We start from the raw sequence: 18643 nt of genomic DNA, 5'->3' as shown, positions 1-18643 counted from the left end.
GAGCGTGTGTATGTCCATAAAACCAGACATGCAAATATATTCAATTCAATTCATGTTTATTTCTGTAGTGCTTTTTACAACGTAGACTGTGTCAAAGCAGTTTAACATAGTTCTAGTAAAGTCCAGATTTCAGAGTTGAAGTTCAGTATAGTTTAATTTTCACTGCTGAAAGTTCAAACACTGAAGAGCGAATCCATCATTGTGCAGCTCCACATATATGTGGAAAAATGATGTTTATAAAGACATGTATAAATATATGAAGACAGATATTGTGCACAACTCATCCAGACTAATTTTTCTGAGGTGAGACCCTGGAGAAGGCATGCTGGACCTCCAACTGCTGCCTAGGCACCACAGAAATGGTTGCCCAGGTGTTAATTGAAACACAAATTCAGAGTATGGATCACCATGCTTTGCCACACATCACTTTTACTTTCACTTTCACTTTCAATGAAATGTGCCTTAATTCACAACAAGAGGAAAAATGTGTCTTTTTTTCTTTGGAGATAAATGGGTAGGGTGATTACTAGAATGCAAATGCATTCAGCTATGAATCAAAAATCGTGTATACCTGCATGTTCAGTGGTATTGCCTGACATACAAATCTATTCATTGGCCATTTCTGAAGAAGTAACAGGGGCTTTCAGGTGACATTCTTTATCAATAAATTCTTAACAAGTCTATCTATCATAAATGATAGTAGAGCAGGGGTGTCCAAACTCGGCCCTGGAGGGCCAGTGTCCTTTTAGCTCCAACTTGCCTCAACACACCTGCAAGGATGTTTCTAGAAAGCCTAGTAAGAGTTTGATTAGCTTGTCCAGGTGTGACTGATTGGGGTTGGAACTAAACTTCAAGGGGCATCGGCCCTCCAGAACCAAGTTTGGACACCCCTGAACTAGAGTCTTTGATATAAACATTTTGCATTGCTATGTACATTTAATTACAATTTGCTTAATCTTTTCTGTCTGTCTCTATGTACATTTAATTAAAATTTGCTTAATCTTTTCTGTCTGCAGGTTTTTGAGTCCTGCTGCAGATGAAGTTTGCCAGTATTTGACTCGGATTGAGGGTAAAAATCCGTTATTCCTGAAAGAACTTACTCTAAGTTTACATGAACTAGGAGACACACGAGTGAATCAACTCGCTGATCTACTGCAGGATAAACACTGTCAGATCAACACACTCATGTGAGTATTGTTCATTAATGTGTAAATGTAATGTGTACGTTCTATTAAAATCACAGGTTTTCACAATATAATCTAGGTCATGGGAAAAAAAAGAAATTCATTCATTCACCAACTGATAACTCTTTAACATTGTTTAATATATTAGCTAAGAAACAGCTGGAAATGTGTTTTTAGAGAATTTATGAATCTAAGCTTATATTAAATAATAATTACAGTTAAATAATAAATTAAATAGTACTATATGCATTTGATTTAGGTGTTAGATTGATTTCACCTTGAATTCACTCACAGAATATTTAGTAATTTTGAGGTACAAATGGCTGTTTTAAATAAGCAATTACTGTCAGACATGACAAACTAATAAACCAAAACATTAAATGATCAGCATAGACATGACCTGTTTTCTACAGTCTTTGGAATTGCAAAATTACAGCGGATCAGTGTGTGATCCTGACTTAAGCTCTGAAATCAAACCCATCACACCTGAGAGAACTGGAGCTCAGTGGGAATCAAATAAAAAACACAGGAGTGAGACACTTATGTGAATTACTGAAGGATTCACACTGTAAACTGGAAAAGTTGAGGTGCGTAACATTCACATACATAAATATAATTGATCGTACATTTTAATCTAAACGATAACATCCATTTATCAAGTCTTGTGTAAATATGTTCCAAATTCGAAATGTAACTTGTATCCTTGAATTATGTTTGCTCCTGATATTTTGGTGTGTAATTGAAATAAGCTTTGTGCTGCTCATGATGTATTTACTCTCACATGAACTTCACAGCCTGTATGAATGCAGTATTACAGGGGAACAGTGTGTGATCCTGACTTCAGCTCTGAAATCAAACCCATCACACCTGAGAGAACTGAACCTCAGTGGAAATGAAATAAGAAACACAGGAGTGAATCTCTTATGTGAAGTACTGAAGGATTCACACAGTAAACTGAAGACACTGAGGTAAGAAACAAACATAGTTATTTAAATGAAACAGAATGAAGTGTGTAATCTTTCTAATTTCTATCAATGTAGGTTGAAAAGCTGTTCTCTGACAGATGAAGGTTGTTCTGCTGTGACTTCAGCTCTGAAATCAAACCCATCACACCTGAGAGAACTGAACCTGAGTATCAATGAAATAGGAGACTCTGGAGTGAAAAACCTCAGTGATTTACTGATGAACAAACAATGCAAACTGGAAAAACTACAGTTAGTATCATTATACTCTAAAGCAGTTTCAGTATTTAGTGACTATTTCAAGACAACAGTCTCAAGTTAATCATGTACAGCACTTAATTTTCTGGCATTTCCTCTTGAATCTTTTATTACATAACTAGTATTAGCTATTAGCTATGTGACAATAAAATGTTTTAAGATTCTGAAACCTGACAAATTTGCTGTGAAACTAGATGGAAGCGAAGTCTAAAAATAATGCAACATGGCACAATTAACTTAAATATATGTGTAACATGGAACCAAATCATCATTTACCTGTTTTCAGTCTGAATAGATGCAGAATAACAGAGCGTGTGTGGTCCTGGCTTCAGCTCTGAAATCAAACCCATCACACCTGAGAGAACTAGACCTCAGTGAAGATCAAGTAAGAAACACAGGACTGAATCAATTATGTGGCGTACTGAAGGATCCAGAATGTGAGCTGGAGATATTAAGGTGAGGCACATCATAGGTGTACAAATCACATAGTTTAAGATCATATAATATATTTTTTAATTGTTTTCTTTTTCCAGTCTAAGGTTCTGTGGCAATACAGATGTCTCTACTTTAACTGTGTGTCTTCTAAACGCAAAGGCACTGCAGTTTCTTAAAGAGCTTGATCTTGCTCATAATAACACTGGAAACTCAATGGCAGAGCTCAAAAATGTGCTACGAGACTCAAACTGTAAACTGAAGTGAGTACATTTCTCATTGTTTTATGTTCATTTTTTTTTTAAATGCGGTGCAAGTCATATCACAGTTAAACCCTCCTCATTGTGTCTGTGAAAAGGTGAATGTGGCGGTAATACATGGCAATTGCCAATATATCCATGTTTAATTTTAAGCTGCACTTCCTATAGTAAATTAAAAGACTGAAGATTTATTTTCTTTAAATCTTTCTCCAAAACTGTAAAACAAATGAGAACATCAGAATGAGGCTCTGACTTCTGTGGCCACAATCTAAAATGTTAAATATTTATTAAATCTTATGTAATATTATGTGTTTGATAATATAGTTTAATAAGAGTTGTGTATGTAATGTTAAATGTTTTATGGTTCTCGATTGATAATATCTGCACAACAAATAAAATTGGTTTTTAGAGCAGCACAACTGTTATCTTTTTTTGTTATCTTCTTATGTGGATACATTTGCACAAAACTGCAGGTATTACCAGTTTTATTAAAATTGTTCATGTTTATTTTTATATATAACTTGCTTGATTGAATCCATATAAATTGAAAGAGGCTGAGACTCTAAAAATATGTAATGCCGTGTTATTACAAAAATCCTTGTTCAGGAGTGAACTTGGTGGTGGTGATATAAAGGATTTTGTTTTATTTACAGGTAAAGCAGTGAAGGGAATATAGCCAGTGCTCAGATCAGAAAGGGTTCTGGGTCTTCAGCATAAACCTTACAGTCATAATGATGATGGGATTAAACTCATATGTTAATTATAATTTTGATCATATATCATATACTTTTTGGTTCTGTGAAGAAACATCTAAAAGAGTTTGATTGTGGTATTCCCTGTTGTGTTTTGTATGTTAGACTTCAGTTCCATGTTCACTTTTTATGTTCTTTCTTGTTTCCGTGCACCTCTTGTTTATCACTATGGTTACCCCTGTTTTTCTCCCCTGTTTGTTATGTCATTCATTCATTTTCTTTTTCCGCTTATTCCCCTATTAATCAGGGGTTGCCACAGCCGAATGAACCACCAACTTATCCAGCATATGTTTCACGCAGCGGATGCCCTTCCAGCTGCAACTCATACACTCCTACATTCACACATATGCACTACGGACATTATAGCCTACCCAATTCACCTATAGTGCATGTCTTTGGACTGTGGGAGAAACTGGAGCACCCAGAGGAAACACACATGAACACGGAGAACATGCAAACTCCACACACAAATGCCAAATGATCCAGCCGGGGCTCGAACCAGTGACCTTCTAGCTGTGAGGTGATTGTGCTACTCACTGCGCCGAGTAGTTCCTGTCTCTACTTCAAATAAAAGTGCTTTACAGACTGAACTAGAAACGCAGTCTTTCATTTGTCAACAGCTCTTCTGTCCTCAGTCAAATCAGTTTGATGTGCACCTTCATTTAACTAAGATTATTTTTTTAAATTCTATTTGTTATTGTTCTTGTCCTATTCTTGTTTATTTTGTCTATCATAAACAACATTTTTATATTACGTTAAAATCGTTGAAGTGAAATATGAAGTAAAAAAAGAAATGTTTTGATGTTAATTGAGATGTGACACTGCTCTCAGGTCAGTTATACTTGATTTTGATTTATGAGCTAAACTTAATTATCTGACAAAGAAATATCCAGGAACACGTAGTAAATATAATAAGAATGCAATGAAAACGTGACGTTATAATGACGTAATTATTTATTTGAAGTTGCTTAACCGTCCATGTCTTTAAACCAGCCTCTGACCTAGTGCCTGTAAAGCAACACTAGTTTGCCGCTCAGAGTTTTTTTAACAGCCACGTGATATTGAATGAGGAAATACAAAACGAAACTAAATGAAACATTCACCCACGAGGCAAAAAACTTTTTGTTGAATGTTTAAGTAGCTACCCTAAGGAGTTAAGGATGATTCAAATGAGTTAAACACAATTTGACGCATTATTGACCAAACACTTTGTCAACAAACCTTGTGGGTGGTGCATCGAATAATCAGTCAGATTCAGTTGGATAGATGTTCCACGTTACAACCAAAACAGGTTAGTGCGGGCAAAACATAATACGTGCATATAACCATCGTTGATGTGAAATAGTCTTTATGGACAAGATTTCAAGTAAGTCTTAAAAGTAAATTGCAGCTAATATTAATGATTAAGCGATATTTTATATTGAATAAGTTTAAAGTTGCATTAAGTTGCAAATGTAAAAAAAATGTAAGATAATTTTAAAAAAAGCTTGTATTTTAAAGGTATATCAAAAATGAATGATACACTGCTAAGGTTAATTAAATCAGCACTATGCTGTGTTCAACACTATGATGTATACTGTAATAATTTGAATATGAAAAGTATTATGTTTCTGCAAAATGTGTTCCATGATTGTGACTAACTAAATATGACTAACTCCATTGTATTGCACTATATAAATTTGTTACAAAAGATTCAGTGATGTTTTTATGTTTTGGACTTTAGGCCGTGGACACTTCACAAACTGGTGTTAAGCTGTTGTTCTGCAGTATTCAGTCAATTAGTACTGAATTTAGAAATAGTTTTGAAACAAATCTTTGCGCTTAATAAACTAAATTGATTATGTATAGGCTAATGGATGTCTGTGCATATAACACGTTTTGCTATTCACGGAAGTGAAAGTGAAAGTAAAGAATGAGGAGCCTCATTCTCGCCTGTAGATGCTCTGTTTAACTGTTTTCTTACTAGTGAAGCGTTCAGTTTTTCCACTTACAAAGTCCGCCATGTAAATAGAAAATGCGCTATGGCGCGATGCAACTGACTCTTGTAAATGGGAGGTGAGACTCAGATAGGTTTATTCTCAATTACTTTGCCAGAGTAATTATCATATTCATTAGGGGGAGGAGGCAGGGAGGAGTTTTGCGCTCGTGCACGTGCGCTCAGTTTCACGTTAATTCGGATGTACAAAGAGAATGTGCGTGAGATTCCGCAATTCATGCTTCTTTATATAGCGCTTTTACAACTACAAAAAGCAGCTTAACATTGAAGTTCTAGTAAGTTTAAATTGTGGGTTTAAATTTCCCTGCTGAAAGTCCAAACACTGAAGAGCAAATCCATCGATGTGTAGCTTCACAATTCCCAACCAAGCAAGCCAGTGGCGACAGTGATGAGGAACAAACTTCACCAATTGATGAAGTAAAGGAAAAAACCTAGATAGAAACCAGGCGTAGTTGGACATGACCATTTCTCTATCCAAACTTCCCGTGCGGAGCTGCAGTATAGGTGCCGGAGGCTGGAGAACACTGAACGTCCATTGTGGAGAACTGCAGGTGGGAGTAGGTCATCGAAGACTCATCTGTCACTGTGGTCTTTCAGGAATGAGTCTCATGCTCTCTGCTCCTCCATGGCCGGCACAGGTTTTAAGATCTTAAAGTGCGGGTTGGATTGTAGTGAGCCAGAAGTTCGGTTAGATAAACAGGAGCTAGATTATTTAAAGCTTTATAGGTAAGAACCAATATTTTATAATCAATACAGAGCTTAACAGGCAGCCAGTGTAAGGAGGATTAAATTGGGGTGATATGATCATTTTTCTAGACCTAGAACTCTGGCAGCTGCATTTTGCACTAAATGAAGGTTATTAATAGAGGCCGCTGGGCAACCAGCAAACAAAGCATTACAGTAATCCACCCTAGAAGTCATAATAGCATGAACTAGCTTTTCTGCATCTGTGATGGTTGGAATACTTTGTAACTTGGAGATATTTCTGAAATAAAAGAATGCAGATTTTGTGACATGGGAGATATGATTTTCAAAAGTTATGTTGCTGTTTAATATTACACCCATATATTTTACAGTAGAGCTAACGCTAACTTTGTATCCCTCTAATTGCAGATCGAGTTGTGAGATCTGCTGTGTACAGGATTTAGGCCCAATAAGTAACACTTCTGTTTTGTCTGAATTTAAGGGCGTACTCACACTATGCTCTTCGAATCGTGCCCGTTTCCCAGATCGTTTGAGAAGTTGAGAGTGCTCTGAATCGGGCTCAGGCATGGTTCAGTTGGCTGGACCTGGCCTGGTTGGAAGAGGTGTGCCAGAGCACGGTTCACTTGGGCTTTGGCGTGGTATGCTTGTAGTGTGAGTGCAAAGCGCGCCTGAGCCCGAAACTGAAGACAAGACGTGACTTTTAAGGGACTGTTTTATATGTGTTTAATAATCATTCTTACTGTTCAATGAATGCAAGCTGTCGTAGATTACTAAAGACGCAAACCCCTTACTGCACGACAGCTGCACCTTTAGCAAACCTCCTAATTCCTGCAGCACGAGGACTTTATGATTGTTTATGAGCGTCAAAAGTGGCTGATCTGTTCGACGAAATATTTGACTGCGTGTCACTTTATCCCAAACGGCTAAAACGATATAACTAAAGAAATCTCCACTGTGCTGACCGAGACCGCTTCTTAAACTGAACGGAGCATCATTGATGACGTAAACGTGGCCAATGTGAGTGCTGGCCATCGGGGGAGACGGGAGGGGTGGACAAGCATGCTTCAACCTTTTCAAGGCAACTGTACATAGTGTGAGTACGCCCTAAAAGAAGAAAACTGTTGGTCATCCAGTCTTTAACATCTTTAATACACTCAGTTAGCTTAGACAGTTCAGATGTCTCATCAAGTTTAGTTGAATATATAATTGAGTATCATCTGCATAGCAGTGAAAGCTGATCCCATGTCTTCTAATAATGTCTCCCAGGGGTAGCATGTATATTGTAAACAGCAAAGGGCCTAAAACGTATATTTGAGGTACCCCACACTGCAAAAAGTAAAGGTGCTTCAAGTACTCTGTTGAGTACTCAAGGAACTTTAAAATGTATTTTAAGTGCCTCAAAGCTCTTTCTCTCAATATGGGGTTCCTTGAGGAACCACTGACAGTCTTTGCAGTGCTTGTAGGACCCTTTTGCAGTAACTCGGATCCTACAAGCACTTTTTTGTCAATACTGAGGTTCTGGAGTCACTGATTCCTTACACTAAGACCTCGAAGCACTTTGAAAGTTATTGGAGGAACTCAATTTTCAAAAAAGAGTTATTAAAAGATCAATGAACTTATATAACGGTTCCTGGTGGATCTCTCCTCTAAACGCTAGCACTTAAAGGAATCAAGAGATATTTTTTTGTGTCATAATTAAATAGACAATTGTGGAGACCAGAAAATGAGATGGATGTTCATTTACTTAATATTTACTTAGTTATTTGTGCTTTTAGAATGATATGAAATTTGGTTTGTTTTTCTTTTTTGTGCGGCACTCACTGTGAACACAAGAATATCAATGATTAGTCTAAATGTTAACTTGATTGCTGTCAGGAGGCTGACAGGGAAATTGTGAAAAAAATGTGATAATATAAAAGTAATTTTGGAGGATAAAATACAAATGAGCCAAAACAGAGGAAAAAAAGAGACAAAAACATGCACAGGCTTGTACAATTATGAAAATGATAATAATTATAGGGGACTAATTCAATTTTCTGTCAATTTTTCTGTCATTTAAAACAATAATAATAACAACAACAGCTGCTGCAATAATAATATTAACAACAATAATAATAATAAATGTTAAGCTATTATTATTGTTGTTATTTTTATTAAAATAGAACTATATAGCACAGTTCTTCAAAAATCCATTCATGAAAAATATTTAAGATATTACTAAACTTAAGTATATAGGCTATGGGCTCTGGTTTAATAATAAAAAGTATTCCTCCAGTTTGTTTTGATAAACCAACAAAGATAACTTGCTAATGAATGCAGTATTTTGAACTTTTTTTCTGAATTAAATGTTTTTTTCATCTGTTTCTTGGATTAATGGAATGAAATTAATTGTGTTGCCAAAAAAAAAAAAAAAAAAATTAACCGGAACTAACAAAATAATATAAACATGACGCGGACGCGCGCATTTGGATCTCACCAGTCATCCTGCACGTGCAGGTGCAGGTCGCCGGAGCGTTTTCCAATAGCTATTTGTAACGGCTCCTTTCCTCCATTTCGTGACTGCTGTCATCTCTAACACACGGAAGGTGAGTAAGTTTGCAAAATAAATATACAAATTAGATACGATTTGCACACAAATATCTACACTTACACGCATCATTATGTCGTGTAACCTGTTTTAGGAACTTTTCGCGAAGCGATTGGTGTTGTAAAAGATTCAGTAAACATTATTATTTTGCGATAATAACAATCGGCTGGATATATATAATCACTCAAATTACACGTCTACCTCACACAATCATAAATAATTTGATGTAAAATATTGATTTATGTCGAAATATTTTATTGTCATTGAACACGAAGCTTCCATGAAAGCCATGGCAAGCGACCGTTAATTTCAAATTAAACAGATAACGTTATACATTCGTACTTATTAGACGGCTTTTTCCCACAAATATATTTATTTATTTATTGTCTTCCCTTACATATACAGTGTGTAGCAAGTGTCTTGAGCAGGGTTGCTTATATTATTTCTAGCCGCGATGCTATCTAATATTCTTTCCTCATATTGTTTGAGTAATATTACGCATTTGTTATTATTTTCGTTTCTTAAACAGTTACCTGTGTGACAAATTGTGTCTAAGTTATGTACTTCAATACATTTTTTATTCATTCACACAAATAATGTACATAAAGCCTGCTTTTTTCTTTCTCAGAACATCCACATAAACCCTGAAATTGTTCAGTATTCTCTTAAACAGCCGTTTGAGTCACCTCAAATGTAAGTTTTTTATGTAACTAACTGAATTGGAAATGAATGTAAAAATACTTCATTTAACAAACAATATTATTTGATAATCATTATCCAGCTGGGTAACACTGAACGAGTGACATAAAACTTTTAACCTTTTAAGTGTCTAAAATCACTCATTTTCTCACTTGCTTGTTTCTGATGTATCCATATTAGGTGTGAATCATTGTGACAGATATAGACTAGAAATTTAAAGTTTGCTGTATCAAATCCAGGTAGCAGAGGGACTTTAGGAGCCAGGTTGAAACGGTCCGATGCACTTCACTTGCAATGCAGATCATCATTTCTGGACAGCTTTCTACTTTCTGCTGTGGACATGAAAGGTTCAGCAGACTTTTTGCTCTGAATGAATGGCTATTAACATGGTGTGAAGAACAAAATCTGCTCTTTATTAACAATTGGAATCTTTTCTAGGATCATCAATTCAATTCAATTCAATTCACCTTTATTTGTATAGTGCTTATACAATGTAGATTGTGTCAAAGCAGCTTCACATAAAAGGTCACAGTAAATAGGAACAGTGTAGTTCAAATAGGAACAGTGTAGTTCAAGGAACAGTGTAGTTCAGTTTGTAGTGTTTAAGTTCAGTTCAGTTGAGCTCAGTTCAGTGTGGTTTAATAATCACTACTGAGAGTCCAAATATTGAAGGGCAAATCCAACGATGCGCAGCTCTACAGATCCCGAACCATGCAAGCCAGTGGCGACAGCGGAGAGGGAAAAAAAACTTCACTAATAGCGGAGGTGAAGAAAAAAAACCTTGAGAGAAACCAGGCTCAGTTGGGCACTATCATTTTAATTTCTCCGCTGGCCAAACGTCTTGTGCAGAGCTGCAGTCTCAGTGGCGAAGGCTGGAAGCTGGCCTCAGCGAAGACTCGTCTGTCTCTGGAGTGTCACAGGAATCAGTCTCATGTTCTCCACTCTTCCATGACCATCACAGTAGCTGCTCAGAATTCGGCCTGGTCCAGGAAATGGAAACCTTGGGATCATCTCGTCGTTGGTCTTGGATCGAATCAGTGACTCTGCATAGTCTGAGGGCCTCGGGAAGAGTATCCCCAGGTGGAAATGGAGAATAAAGAAAATAATTAGCGTAGCTGATGTTCACAGTGTATATCAACAAGATGCATAACTTGTGTGGAAGCCCCCTAAGTGGTGCACTAAGTGTACGCTTTACTGAACAGATAGGTCTTTAATCTAGTTTTGAATTGGGAGAGTGTGTCTGAGCCTCGGACGTTATCAGGAAGGCTATTCCAGAGTTTAGGAGCTATAAATGAGAAGGCTCGACCTCCTTTACTCGACTTTGCTATTCTAGGTACTACCAGAAGCCCTAAGTTTTGAGACCTTAAAGAGCGAGTTGGATTGTAGCGAGACAGAAGGTTGGTTAGATAAACAGGAGCTAGATTATTTAAAGCTTTATATGTAAGAAGCAATATTTTAAATTCAATACGAAACTTAACAGGCAGCCAGTGTAAGGAGGATAAAATTGGTGTGATGTGATCAAATTTTCTAGACCTGGTAAGAACTCTGGCAGCTGCATTTTGTACTAATTGAAGTTTGTTAATAGAGGATGCTGGGCAGCCAGCAAACAGTGCATTACAGTAGTCCAGCCTAGAAGTCATAAAAGCATGGACTAGCTTTTCTGCATCTGAGATGGATAGCATACTTCGTAACTTAGCGATATTTCTCAGATGAAAGAAAGCAGTTTTTGTGACATGGGATATATGATTTTTAAAAGTTAAATTGCTGTCTAATATGACACCCAGATCTTTTATAGTAGAGCTAACGCTAACTTTGTATCCCTCTAATTGTAGGTCGAGTTGTGAGATCTGCTGTGTACAGTATTTAGGCCCAATAAGTAATAATTCTGTTTCGTCTGAGTTTAAGAGAAGATAATTGTTGGTCATCCAGTCTTTAACATCTTTAATACACTCAGTTAGCTTGGACAGTTTAGACGTCTCGTCAGGTTTAGTTGAAATATATAATTGAGTATCATCTGCATAGCAGTGAAAGCTGATCCCATGTCTTCTAATAATGTCTCCCAGGGGTAGCATGTATATTGTAAACAGCAAAGGGCCTAAAACTGATCCTTGAGGCACCCCGTATTTTACTGGGCTGATTTGTGAAGGCTGTCCATTAATATTCACAAACTGGTAACGGTCAGATAAGTATGACTTAAACCATTGTAGGGCCTAGGATCTAGGATCGTCCTAGGCTTTCCCATACTGATGGGCTGCACCACAGCAGTACTGGAGCTGAATTCCTGTTGGACAACATCTTCAGGATGCTTTGACTAGTGAGTGAAAATCCACATTTTAGCCATGTAGACTTTTGCTCGTCCCACTTTAATCACAGTAATGCATATCTGGCTAACTTCATAGAAACTGTCTGTTCCTCGTATTATTAGATCAAGAATTTAATTTACTATGTGTTCTAGAAAAAAATCTATTAAAAATCAAACCAGAAAAATGGCAAATAAGTGAAAATATATATATATTTTTTTAAGTTCGGTTTTCTAAACGTCAGGCCACTTGCACCTAAAGCATGTATTGTAAATGAACAGACAACAATCTTAATGCACTAATAATCCTCATCTTAATGTCTTACTGAAACCTGGCTTAAACAAAATGACTACAGTATGTTGAATTTGAATTTGAAATATGAACTTGAATTTTATTAAATTACATTTATTATTAGATAAAGCAACATAATGCTTGGGTAATCATTTAAAATTAATAGTTGTTCAATTAAAATAATATATATAAAGTGTCCACCAAATTATAGTTGTTTACAGAGTAGTGAGTTAGTTAATACAACCTCACAAATAAACATGGTTTAAAGTAAATAAAAATTTTGTCTTCATTTACCCACCTCTAATATGTTCCAAACCTGTTTGATTTTCTTTTTTTAGTTGAGCGCTAAACATTATATTTTGATTAAAGCTGAACATTTTTAGCCGTTAAAAATAGATTATAACCAGTATAACAACAGTATGGATTGTGGTTATAGGTTTTCTGTTTTCAGTTCAACAGATGAAAGAAACTTAAACAGGATTGGAAGAAGTGAAGGTTGAGTAAATGATGACGGAATTACATTTTTTGGGTGAACTGTCCCTTTAAAGTGGAAACGAAGCACTCAGTCAAGTTTACATTCATTTGTAAATTGATTTCCAGTTTAGTGAAAATATAATAAACAAACTCGATTAATGTAACCATTATTGAAGAAAAGAACATGTTTTACAATAGTTTATATTTTTAGAGCTAGGGTGCAGCTATTTTGGAATATCACTGTCTGACGTCACAAGGTTGGTTCCGTTCCCTCAGCTGAACAGATACAGTGGAAGTAATGGACTGAACACGGAGACTGGAAAGCCTAATTTAACACAATGCATGAAGTTTTGAATGTGCATCACAGAGCTAGTGCAAATACTACTTTTTTGTTTTTTTAAATATTTCCCAAATGATGTTTAGCAGAGGAAGGAAATTTTCACAGTATGTCTGATAATATTTTTTCTTCTGGAGAAAGTCTTATTTGTTTTATTTCAGCTAGAATAAAAGCTGTTTTTAATTTTTTAGAAGTCATTTTAAGGTCAAAATTATTAGCCCTTTTAAGTTATATTTTTTTGATAGTCTACAGAACAAACCATTGTTATACAATAACTTGCCTAATTACCCTAATCTGCCTAGTTAACCTAATTAACCTGGTTAAGCCTTTAAATGTAACTTTAATCTGAATACTAGTGTTATGAAAAATATCTAGTAAAATATTATTTACTCTCATCATGGCAAAGATAAAATAAAACAGTTATTAGAAATGAGTTATTAAAACTATTATGAAATGTGTTAAAAAAATTTGGAAATTAGGGAAAAAAAATAAACAAAGGTGCTAATGATTCAATGGGGCTAATAATTCTGACTTGAACTGTATGTCCGAAACATAAAAATACATTTATACATTTTTAATTTGTCTTTTATTACCGTTCGTTTGATGTGCTTTGGTCCACTCTCTGTATTACGATGCCTAATTGCCCTCAATGTCTTTAACATGATCTGGTACCTGACGTAATGGAGGCGGGTACCTTCACTTTTCACTATATAGCCCCTCACTTCTGTTCATGTTCAAACCAAACTAAGATCGGTGCTGTTTTTCACTTCACAGGTTTTTTCGTGCTTCATATTCAATGTTGAAAGATTATTTTAATCGTTGCATTAGTCTGAATGTAAATCACTGTGCCTGGCAGCGCTGCACCAGTGTGAGAGAGTAGACCAAAGCACATCAAATGAACAGTATTAAAAAAAAAAAAAGCAAATAGTAAACAAAAAGTTCAGATTTTAGACACAAGTCTGTTCCTTGTATTTGTACCAGCTCTGCGATGCATGTCCACAACTTCAGGCATTGTGTTAAATTAGGCTTTTCAGTCTTCATGTTCAGTCCATTATTTCCACGATATCAGTTCAGTTGAGGGAACGGAACCAACCCCGTGACGTCAGACACAGCGACATTCCAAAATAGCTGCACCCTAGGTCTAAAAACTACAGTAAAACATGACATTTTCTTCTAAATGGTTACATTAATCGAGTTTGTAATATATTTTCATTAAAGTAGAAAACAATTCGCATAATAATGTAAACTTGACAGACTGCTTTACTTTCATTTATATATTTTAAAAAACAAGACCAACTTTATATTAAGGCACCTAAACCACAGTACTTAAAGTTAAATTAATAATATGGTACACTGCACTTATTAAGTACTGTACATACATGTTTTTACATTGTATTATTGTAAAAACTTATTGTTGAGCCCTGTAATATTAATTTCTGTATTTCAAAGCCCACTTAAATTTAGTCCAAAAACAATATTTGACCTTCATGCATAACTGATTTGAATTTTTAACTCATATAATTTTCTCTTTATTTAATGTGTTTTTAATCAACTAATGGTTAATTAAAAAAAAGCTAATAACTACAACCTGAATAAAATAACAATATCGCATATGCAGTACACTCAAAATTATAGTGCATTATCTGTGTGAATGAGTGGGAAAATATGTGGGGTGCACTAAAGAGGGAGTGGTTTCAGACAGCTTTTGTGTTGTCTTATTTCTGCTTGTGCTCAGATATTTGAGTGGTTTACACTCTATGGATTTTGCCTTTATTGATGTATATGGGCACTCTGCAAGCAGTGAAAAAAAATCTTTTTATATAAATTGAGACAATTCCTAACTTTATTGATGTTTCCTTTTGTTATTCAGAAATGTTCTGCATATCTTTTGTGAATATGTCTTGATAAGTTTAAAAAAAATGGCTCTGGGAATATTGTGAATTTCCTTTGTTTTCATAACTTCTCAGGTTAACTACTTTTTAATTTACTTTTATAGGGACACCTCCAATGTGAAGCAGTGGACAGCTAAAGATGTTGCTGGCTGTTATGCTAGACATTATTTAAATTTGATTATTTGCATTAAAATCTATATTACATTATTAATCATATTATGTGAATGTAATTGTGATGTATATTGATTAATAATAGTAATTATTTATGAAAAATGCGATTTGTATTTTTTAAAAAATCTAAAAACATGTATAGATAGATAGATAGATAGATAGATAGATAGATAGATAGATAGATAGATAGATAGATAGATAGATAGATAGATAGATAGATAGATAGATCGATGTCTATTGAATTTGTGATTAAACATGTTTGCACAAACCATATATTAAGAGGGATAGGAAAAACAAGCATTAAAAAATAAAATGGTGCTTCAAAGCACTCAAGGTGGTTGCTGGTCATTCTTATGAAGAGGGCTCCTCAGAGAACTGCTCCTTTTGAAATGGTGCCTAGAGGTTCTTTAGAGGGTTCCGCTGGCGTGGCAATGTGAAGAACCCCAAAAAGTGGCTCCATGAACCTTTCATTTTTACAGTGATAATAAGAGGGTTCTTCCAGGAACCCTTGAAGTTCCTCAAAGAACTGCCCCTTTTGAAATGGTGCCTAGAGGTTCTTTAGAGGGTTCCGCCGGTGTGGCAATGTGAAAAACCCTGAAAGTGCCTCCAGGAACCTTTAATTTTTACAGTGCACACTTTACTGGCCTGACTTGTGAAACTGTCTATTAATATTTACAAGCTGGTAACGGTCAGTTAAGTATGACCTAAACCATTGTAGAGCCTGTCCTCAGACATCTGTAGATTTTAAGGTATTTATGAGGATATTGTGGTCGATGGTGTCAAATGCAGTAAATCGTTCGTTATTTTCACTAACATGGTTTCTGTGCTTTGATAAGGACTGAACTCTGACTGAAACACTTCGAAAACATCTGCAGAAAGGAGCATAACTGGGCAGAAACAACTTTTTCTAGTATTTTAGACATAAATGGAAGATTTGAAATAGACCTGTAATTAGCCAAGTCGCTGGGGTGCAGTTGTGATTTCTTATTAATAGGCTTAATAACAGCTAGCTTGAAAGGATTTGGAACATGGCCTAAAGATAAAGAAGAGTTGAAAACAATAAGAAGAGGTGCTCCTACTACAGGAAGCAACTCTTTCAGTAACTTTGTTGGAATTGGGTCTAACATACATGTAGCTGGTTTAAACATTTTATAACTTTATCTAGCTCTGTCTGTTCTATGATTTTAAAGCACTGTAGGTTATTTTGATTCAGTGGGATGTTTAATGAATCTGAAGTAAAAGGCAGTGCAGAAAGTTTAACATCTTCTATTTTCTGTCTGAAGCCTTCTATTGTTTTTGCTGAAAGAGTTCATGAAGTCATCACTACTAGATTGCGGTGGGACATTTTGTTTCACAGATGACCGATTATTTGTTAAATAAAGGTGTTAAATTCAAATTTATTTGTTTATTCAAAGGTGTTAAATAAAAATCTATTTGCATGATTATTTTTCTATAGATGCTCAGCCCTGGAGTATTTTAGAGCCTTCCTATAGCTGGACATACTATATTTGTATGCAATTCTAAATACCTCTTATTTATTTACTTTATTCACTTGCGTTCCAGGGCACGAGTGGAGTCGCAACTCCACCACAACCAGTCTGTTGAGCATCATGCTATATAAGAAACGTGAAGAAGTAATATAGTTAATATAGTCATTCTGTTTTAGTCTGAAATCTCATCTAAGTATGACTTGAAAACAACATTAGCACTATTTATTTGACTGTGAACAATGTACTTTGATCATTCCCTATTTATAATTAGCAAAGATTTATTTCATTTTCACTGTCTTGAATGTCAATATCATGCAAGTACTGTAACATTCATGTAAAAATCAGTTAAAAATTTTCGAAACATTTGCTAAACTGCAAGTTAGAGGCAAATTTTGTGTCGTAGAACAAAACGATTTCTGTGAGGTGTTGTAATGCACTTCAAAATTGTGTCATGGGAAAATGTGGACATTGTATTGTACTTGCATAATTACATAGTCTTTAAACTCTTCCGCTGTCAATGTCTTTATCACTTTGGATCACTATCTATCACGCTTCTTTCCCTATCAATCTGTGTTACAGTTTTTGATCCACATTTCCTAACAAAATAAGTTTCAATCTATCTCTTCTTACAAATAATTAAAAGAAAAATGTATGTATTCATTAATTTGTAATTGTTGTCATTTTGGGGTACGACTTTCTGTATTCCAATATCAATATGGCAAAAAAAAATGAATGGAATTGGCAATTAATCTGTTTTGAAAAAGTTTTTGACAGTTTTGAAATCAGTTTTTTATCATGCGGAAAAAAATGTTAAGTTTTTTTGCCGCTTGTAGTATATGAATGAGAAAAGTGTTTGGGAATTTTAAACAATTGGTTTATTGCAGGCATTTTGTGTGAAAGCAATAAAATTATTCTCAGTTCACTCCACATAGGCTCCTGTTTGGCCGATTGTGTGAACATTTTTGAACTTGTGGCTTCAGTACTGCCTAAATAAATGCTTGTTAGCTTGTAAGTAACAAGCTTGTAAGTAATCTAGCATACATGTAATAATAGCAGTGTGTTGTGTTTTGAATGATCACAATGTTCATGTTAGTAGCTAAATAGCAATGTGTTTCTCACCTTATTATGTTTTGCATAAGTTTGTATTTTTAAAAACTCTACGTTTGTCCATAGCTGTAATTATTGCTTTCTTTCTTCTCCTGAAGCATCATGATCTTCATCTCAGAGACTCGTTGTCATGTTCAGTCCATGACAATCATCTGATTGTCTTCACAAAGACACCAGTGTTGAGTTCTTGGTCTGCAGAGGAGTGAGGAAAGATGAGTCTCTCACAGAAACACAGGTGAGGCTGCAGCAGTTTTATGATTGTTACTGAATCATTGAAATTTACTGAGGTTTCAGACTTGTCCTGTAGAAAAAAACTCTTTTCATGAGCAGTGTTTTCTCTCACTTTTAATGTTAAATGTCATGTTTTAGATTGAGCCACAGGTTAAAGCAGCTTGAAATGGCCATTAACATTACTGTAAAGCTAAAATAAATTAGAAACATTATTGCTGAATTCACCCCACAGTTACAGACATTTATTAGTAATATATGGTAAAAATATATTGTAGAAATATATGGTAGAAATCCTAAAAAAAAAAAAATAAAAAAAAAAAATAAATAAATATATATATATATATATATATATATATATATATATATATATATATATATATATATATATATATATATATATATATATACATACATATATATATGTTTATCGGGTCTCAGAGAGAAATATTGTCATTTCACCTAAATCTCATCACATGGTCTGAAGTACCACCTGTAGTCACTTTTCTCTCTTTTTT

This window comes from Danio aesculapii, chromosome 22 (assembly GCF_903798145.1).
Source record: "Danio aesculapii chromosome 22, fDanAes4.1, whole genome shotgun sequence".
NCBI classification, from domain to species: Eukaryota; Metazoa; Chordata; class Actinopteri; order Cypriniformes; family Danionidae; genus Danio; species Danio aesculapii.
Note: the sequence above shows the minus strand (reverse complement) of the source record.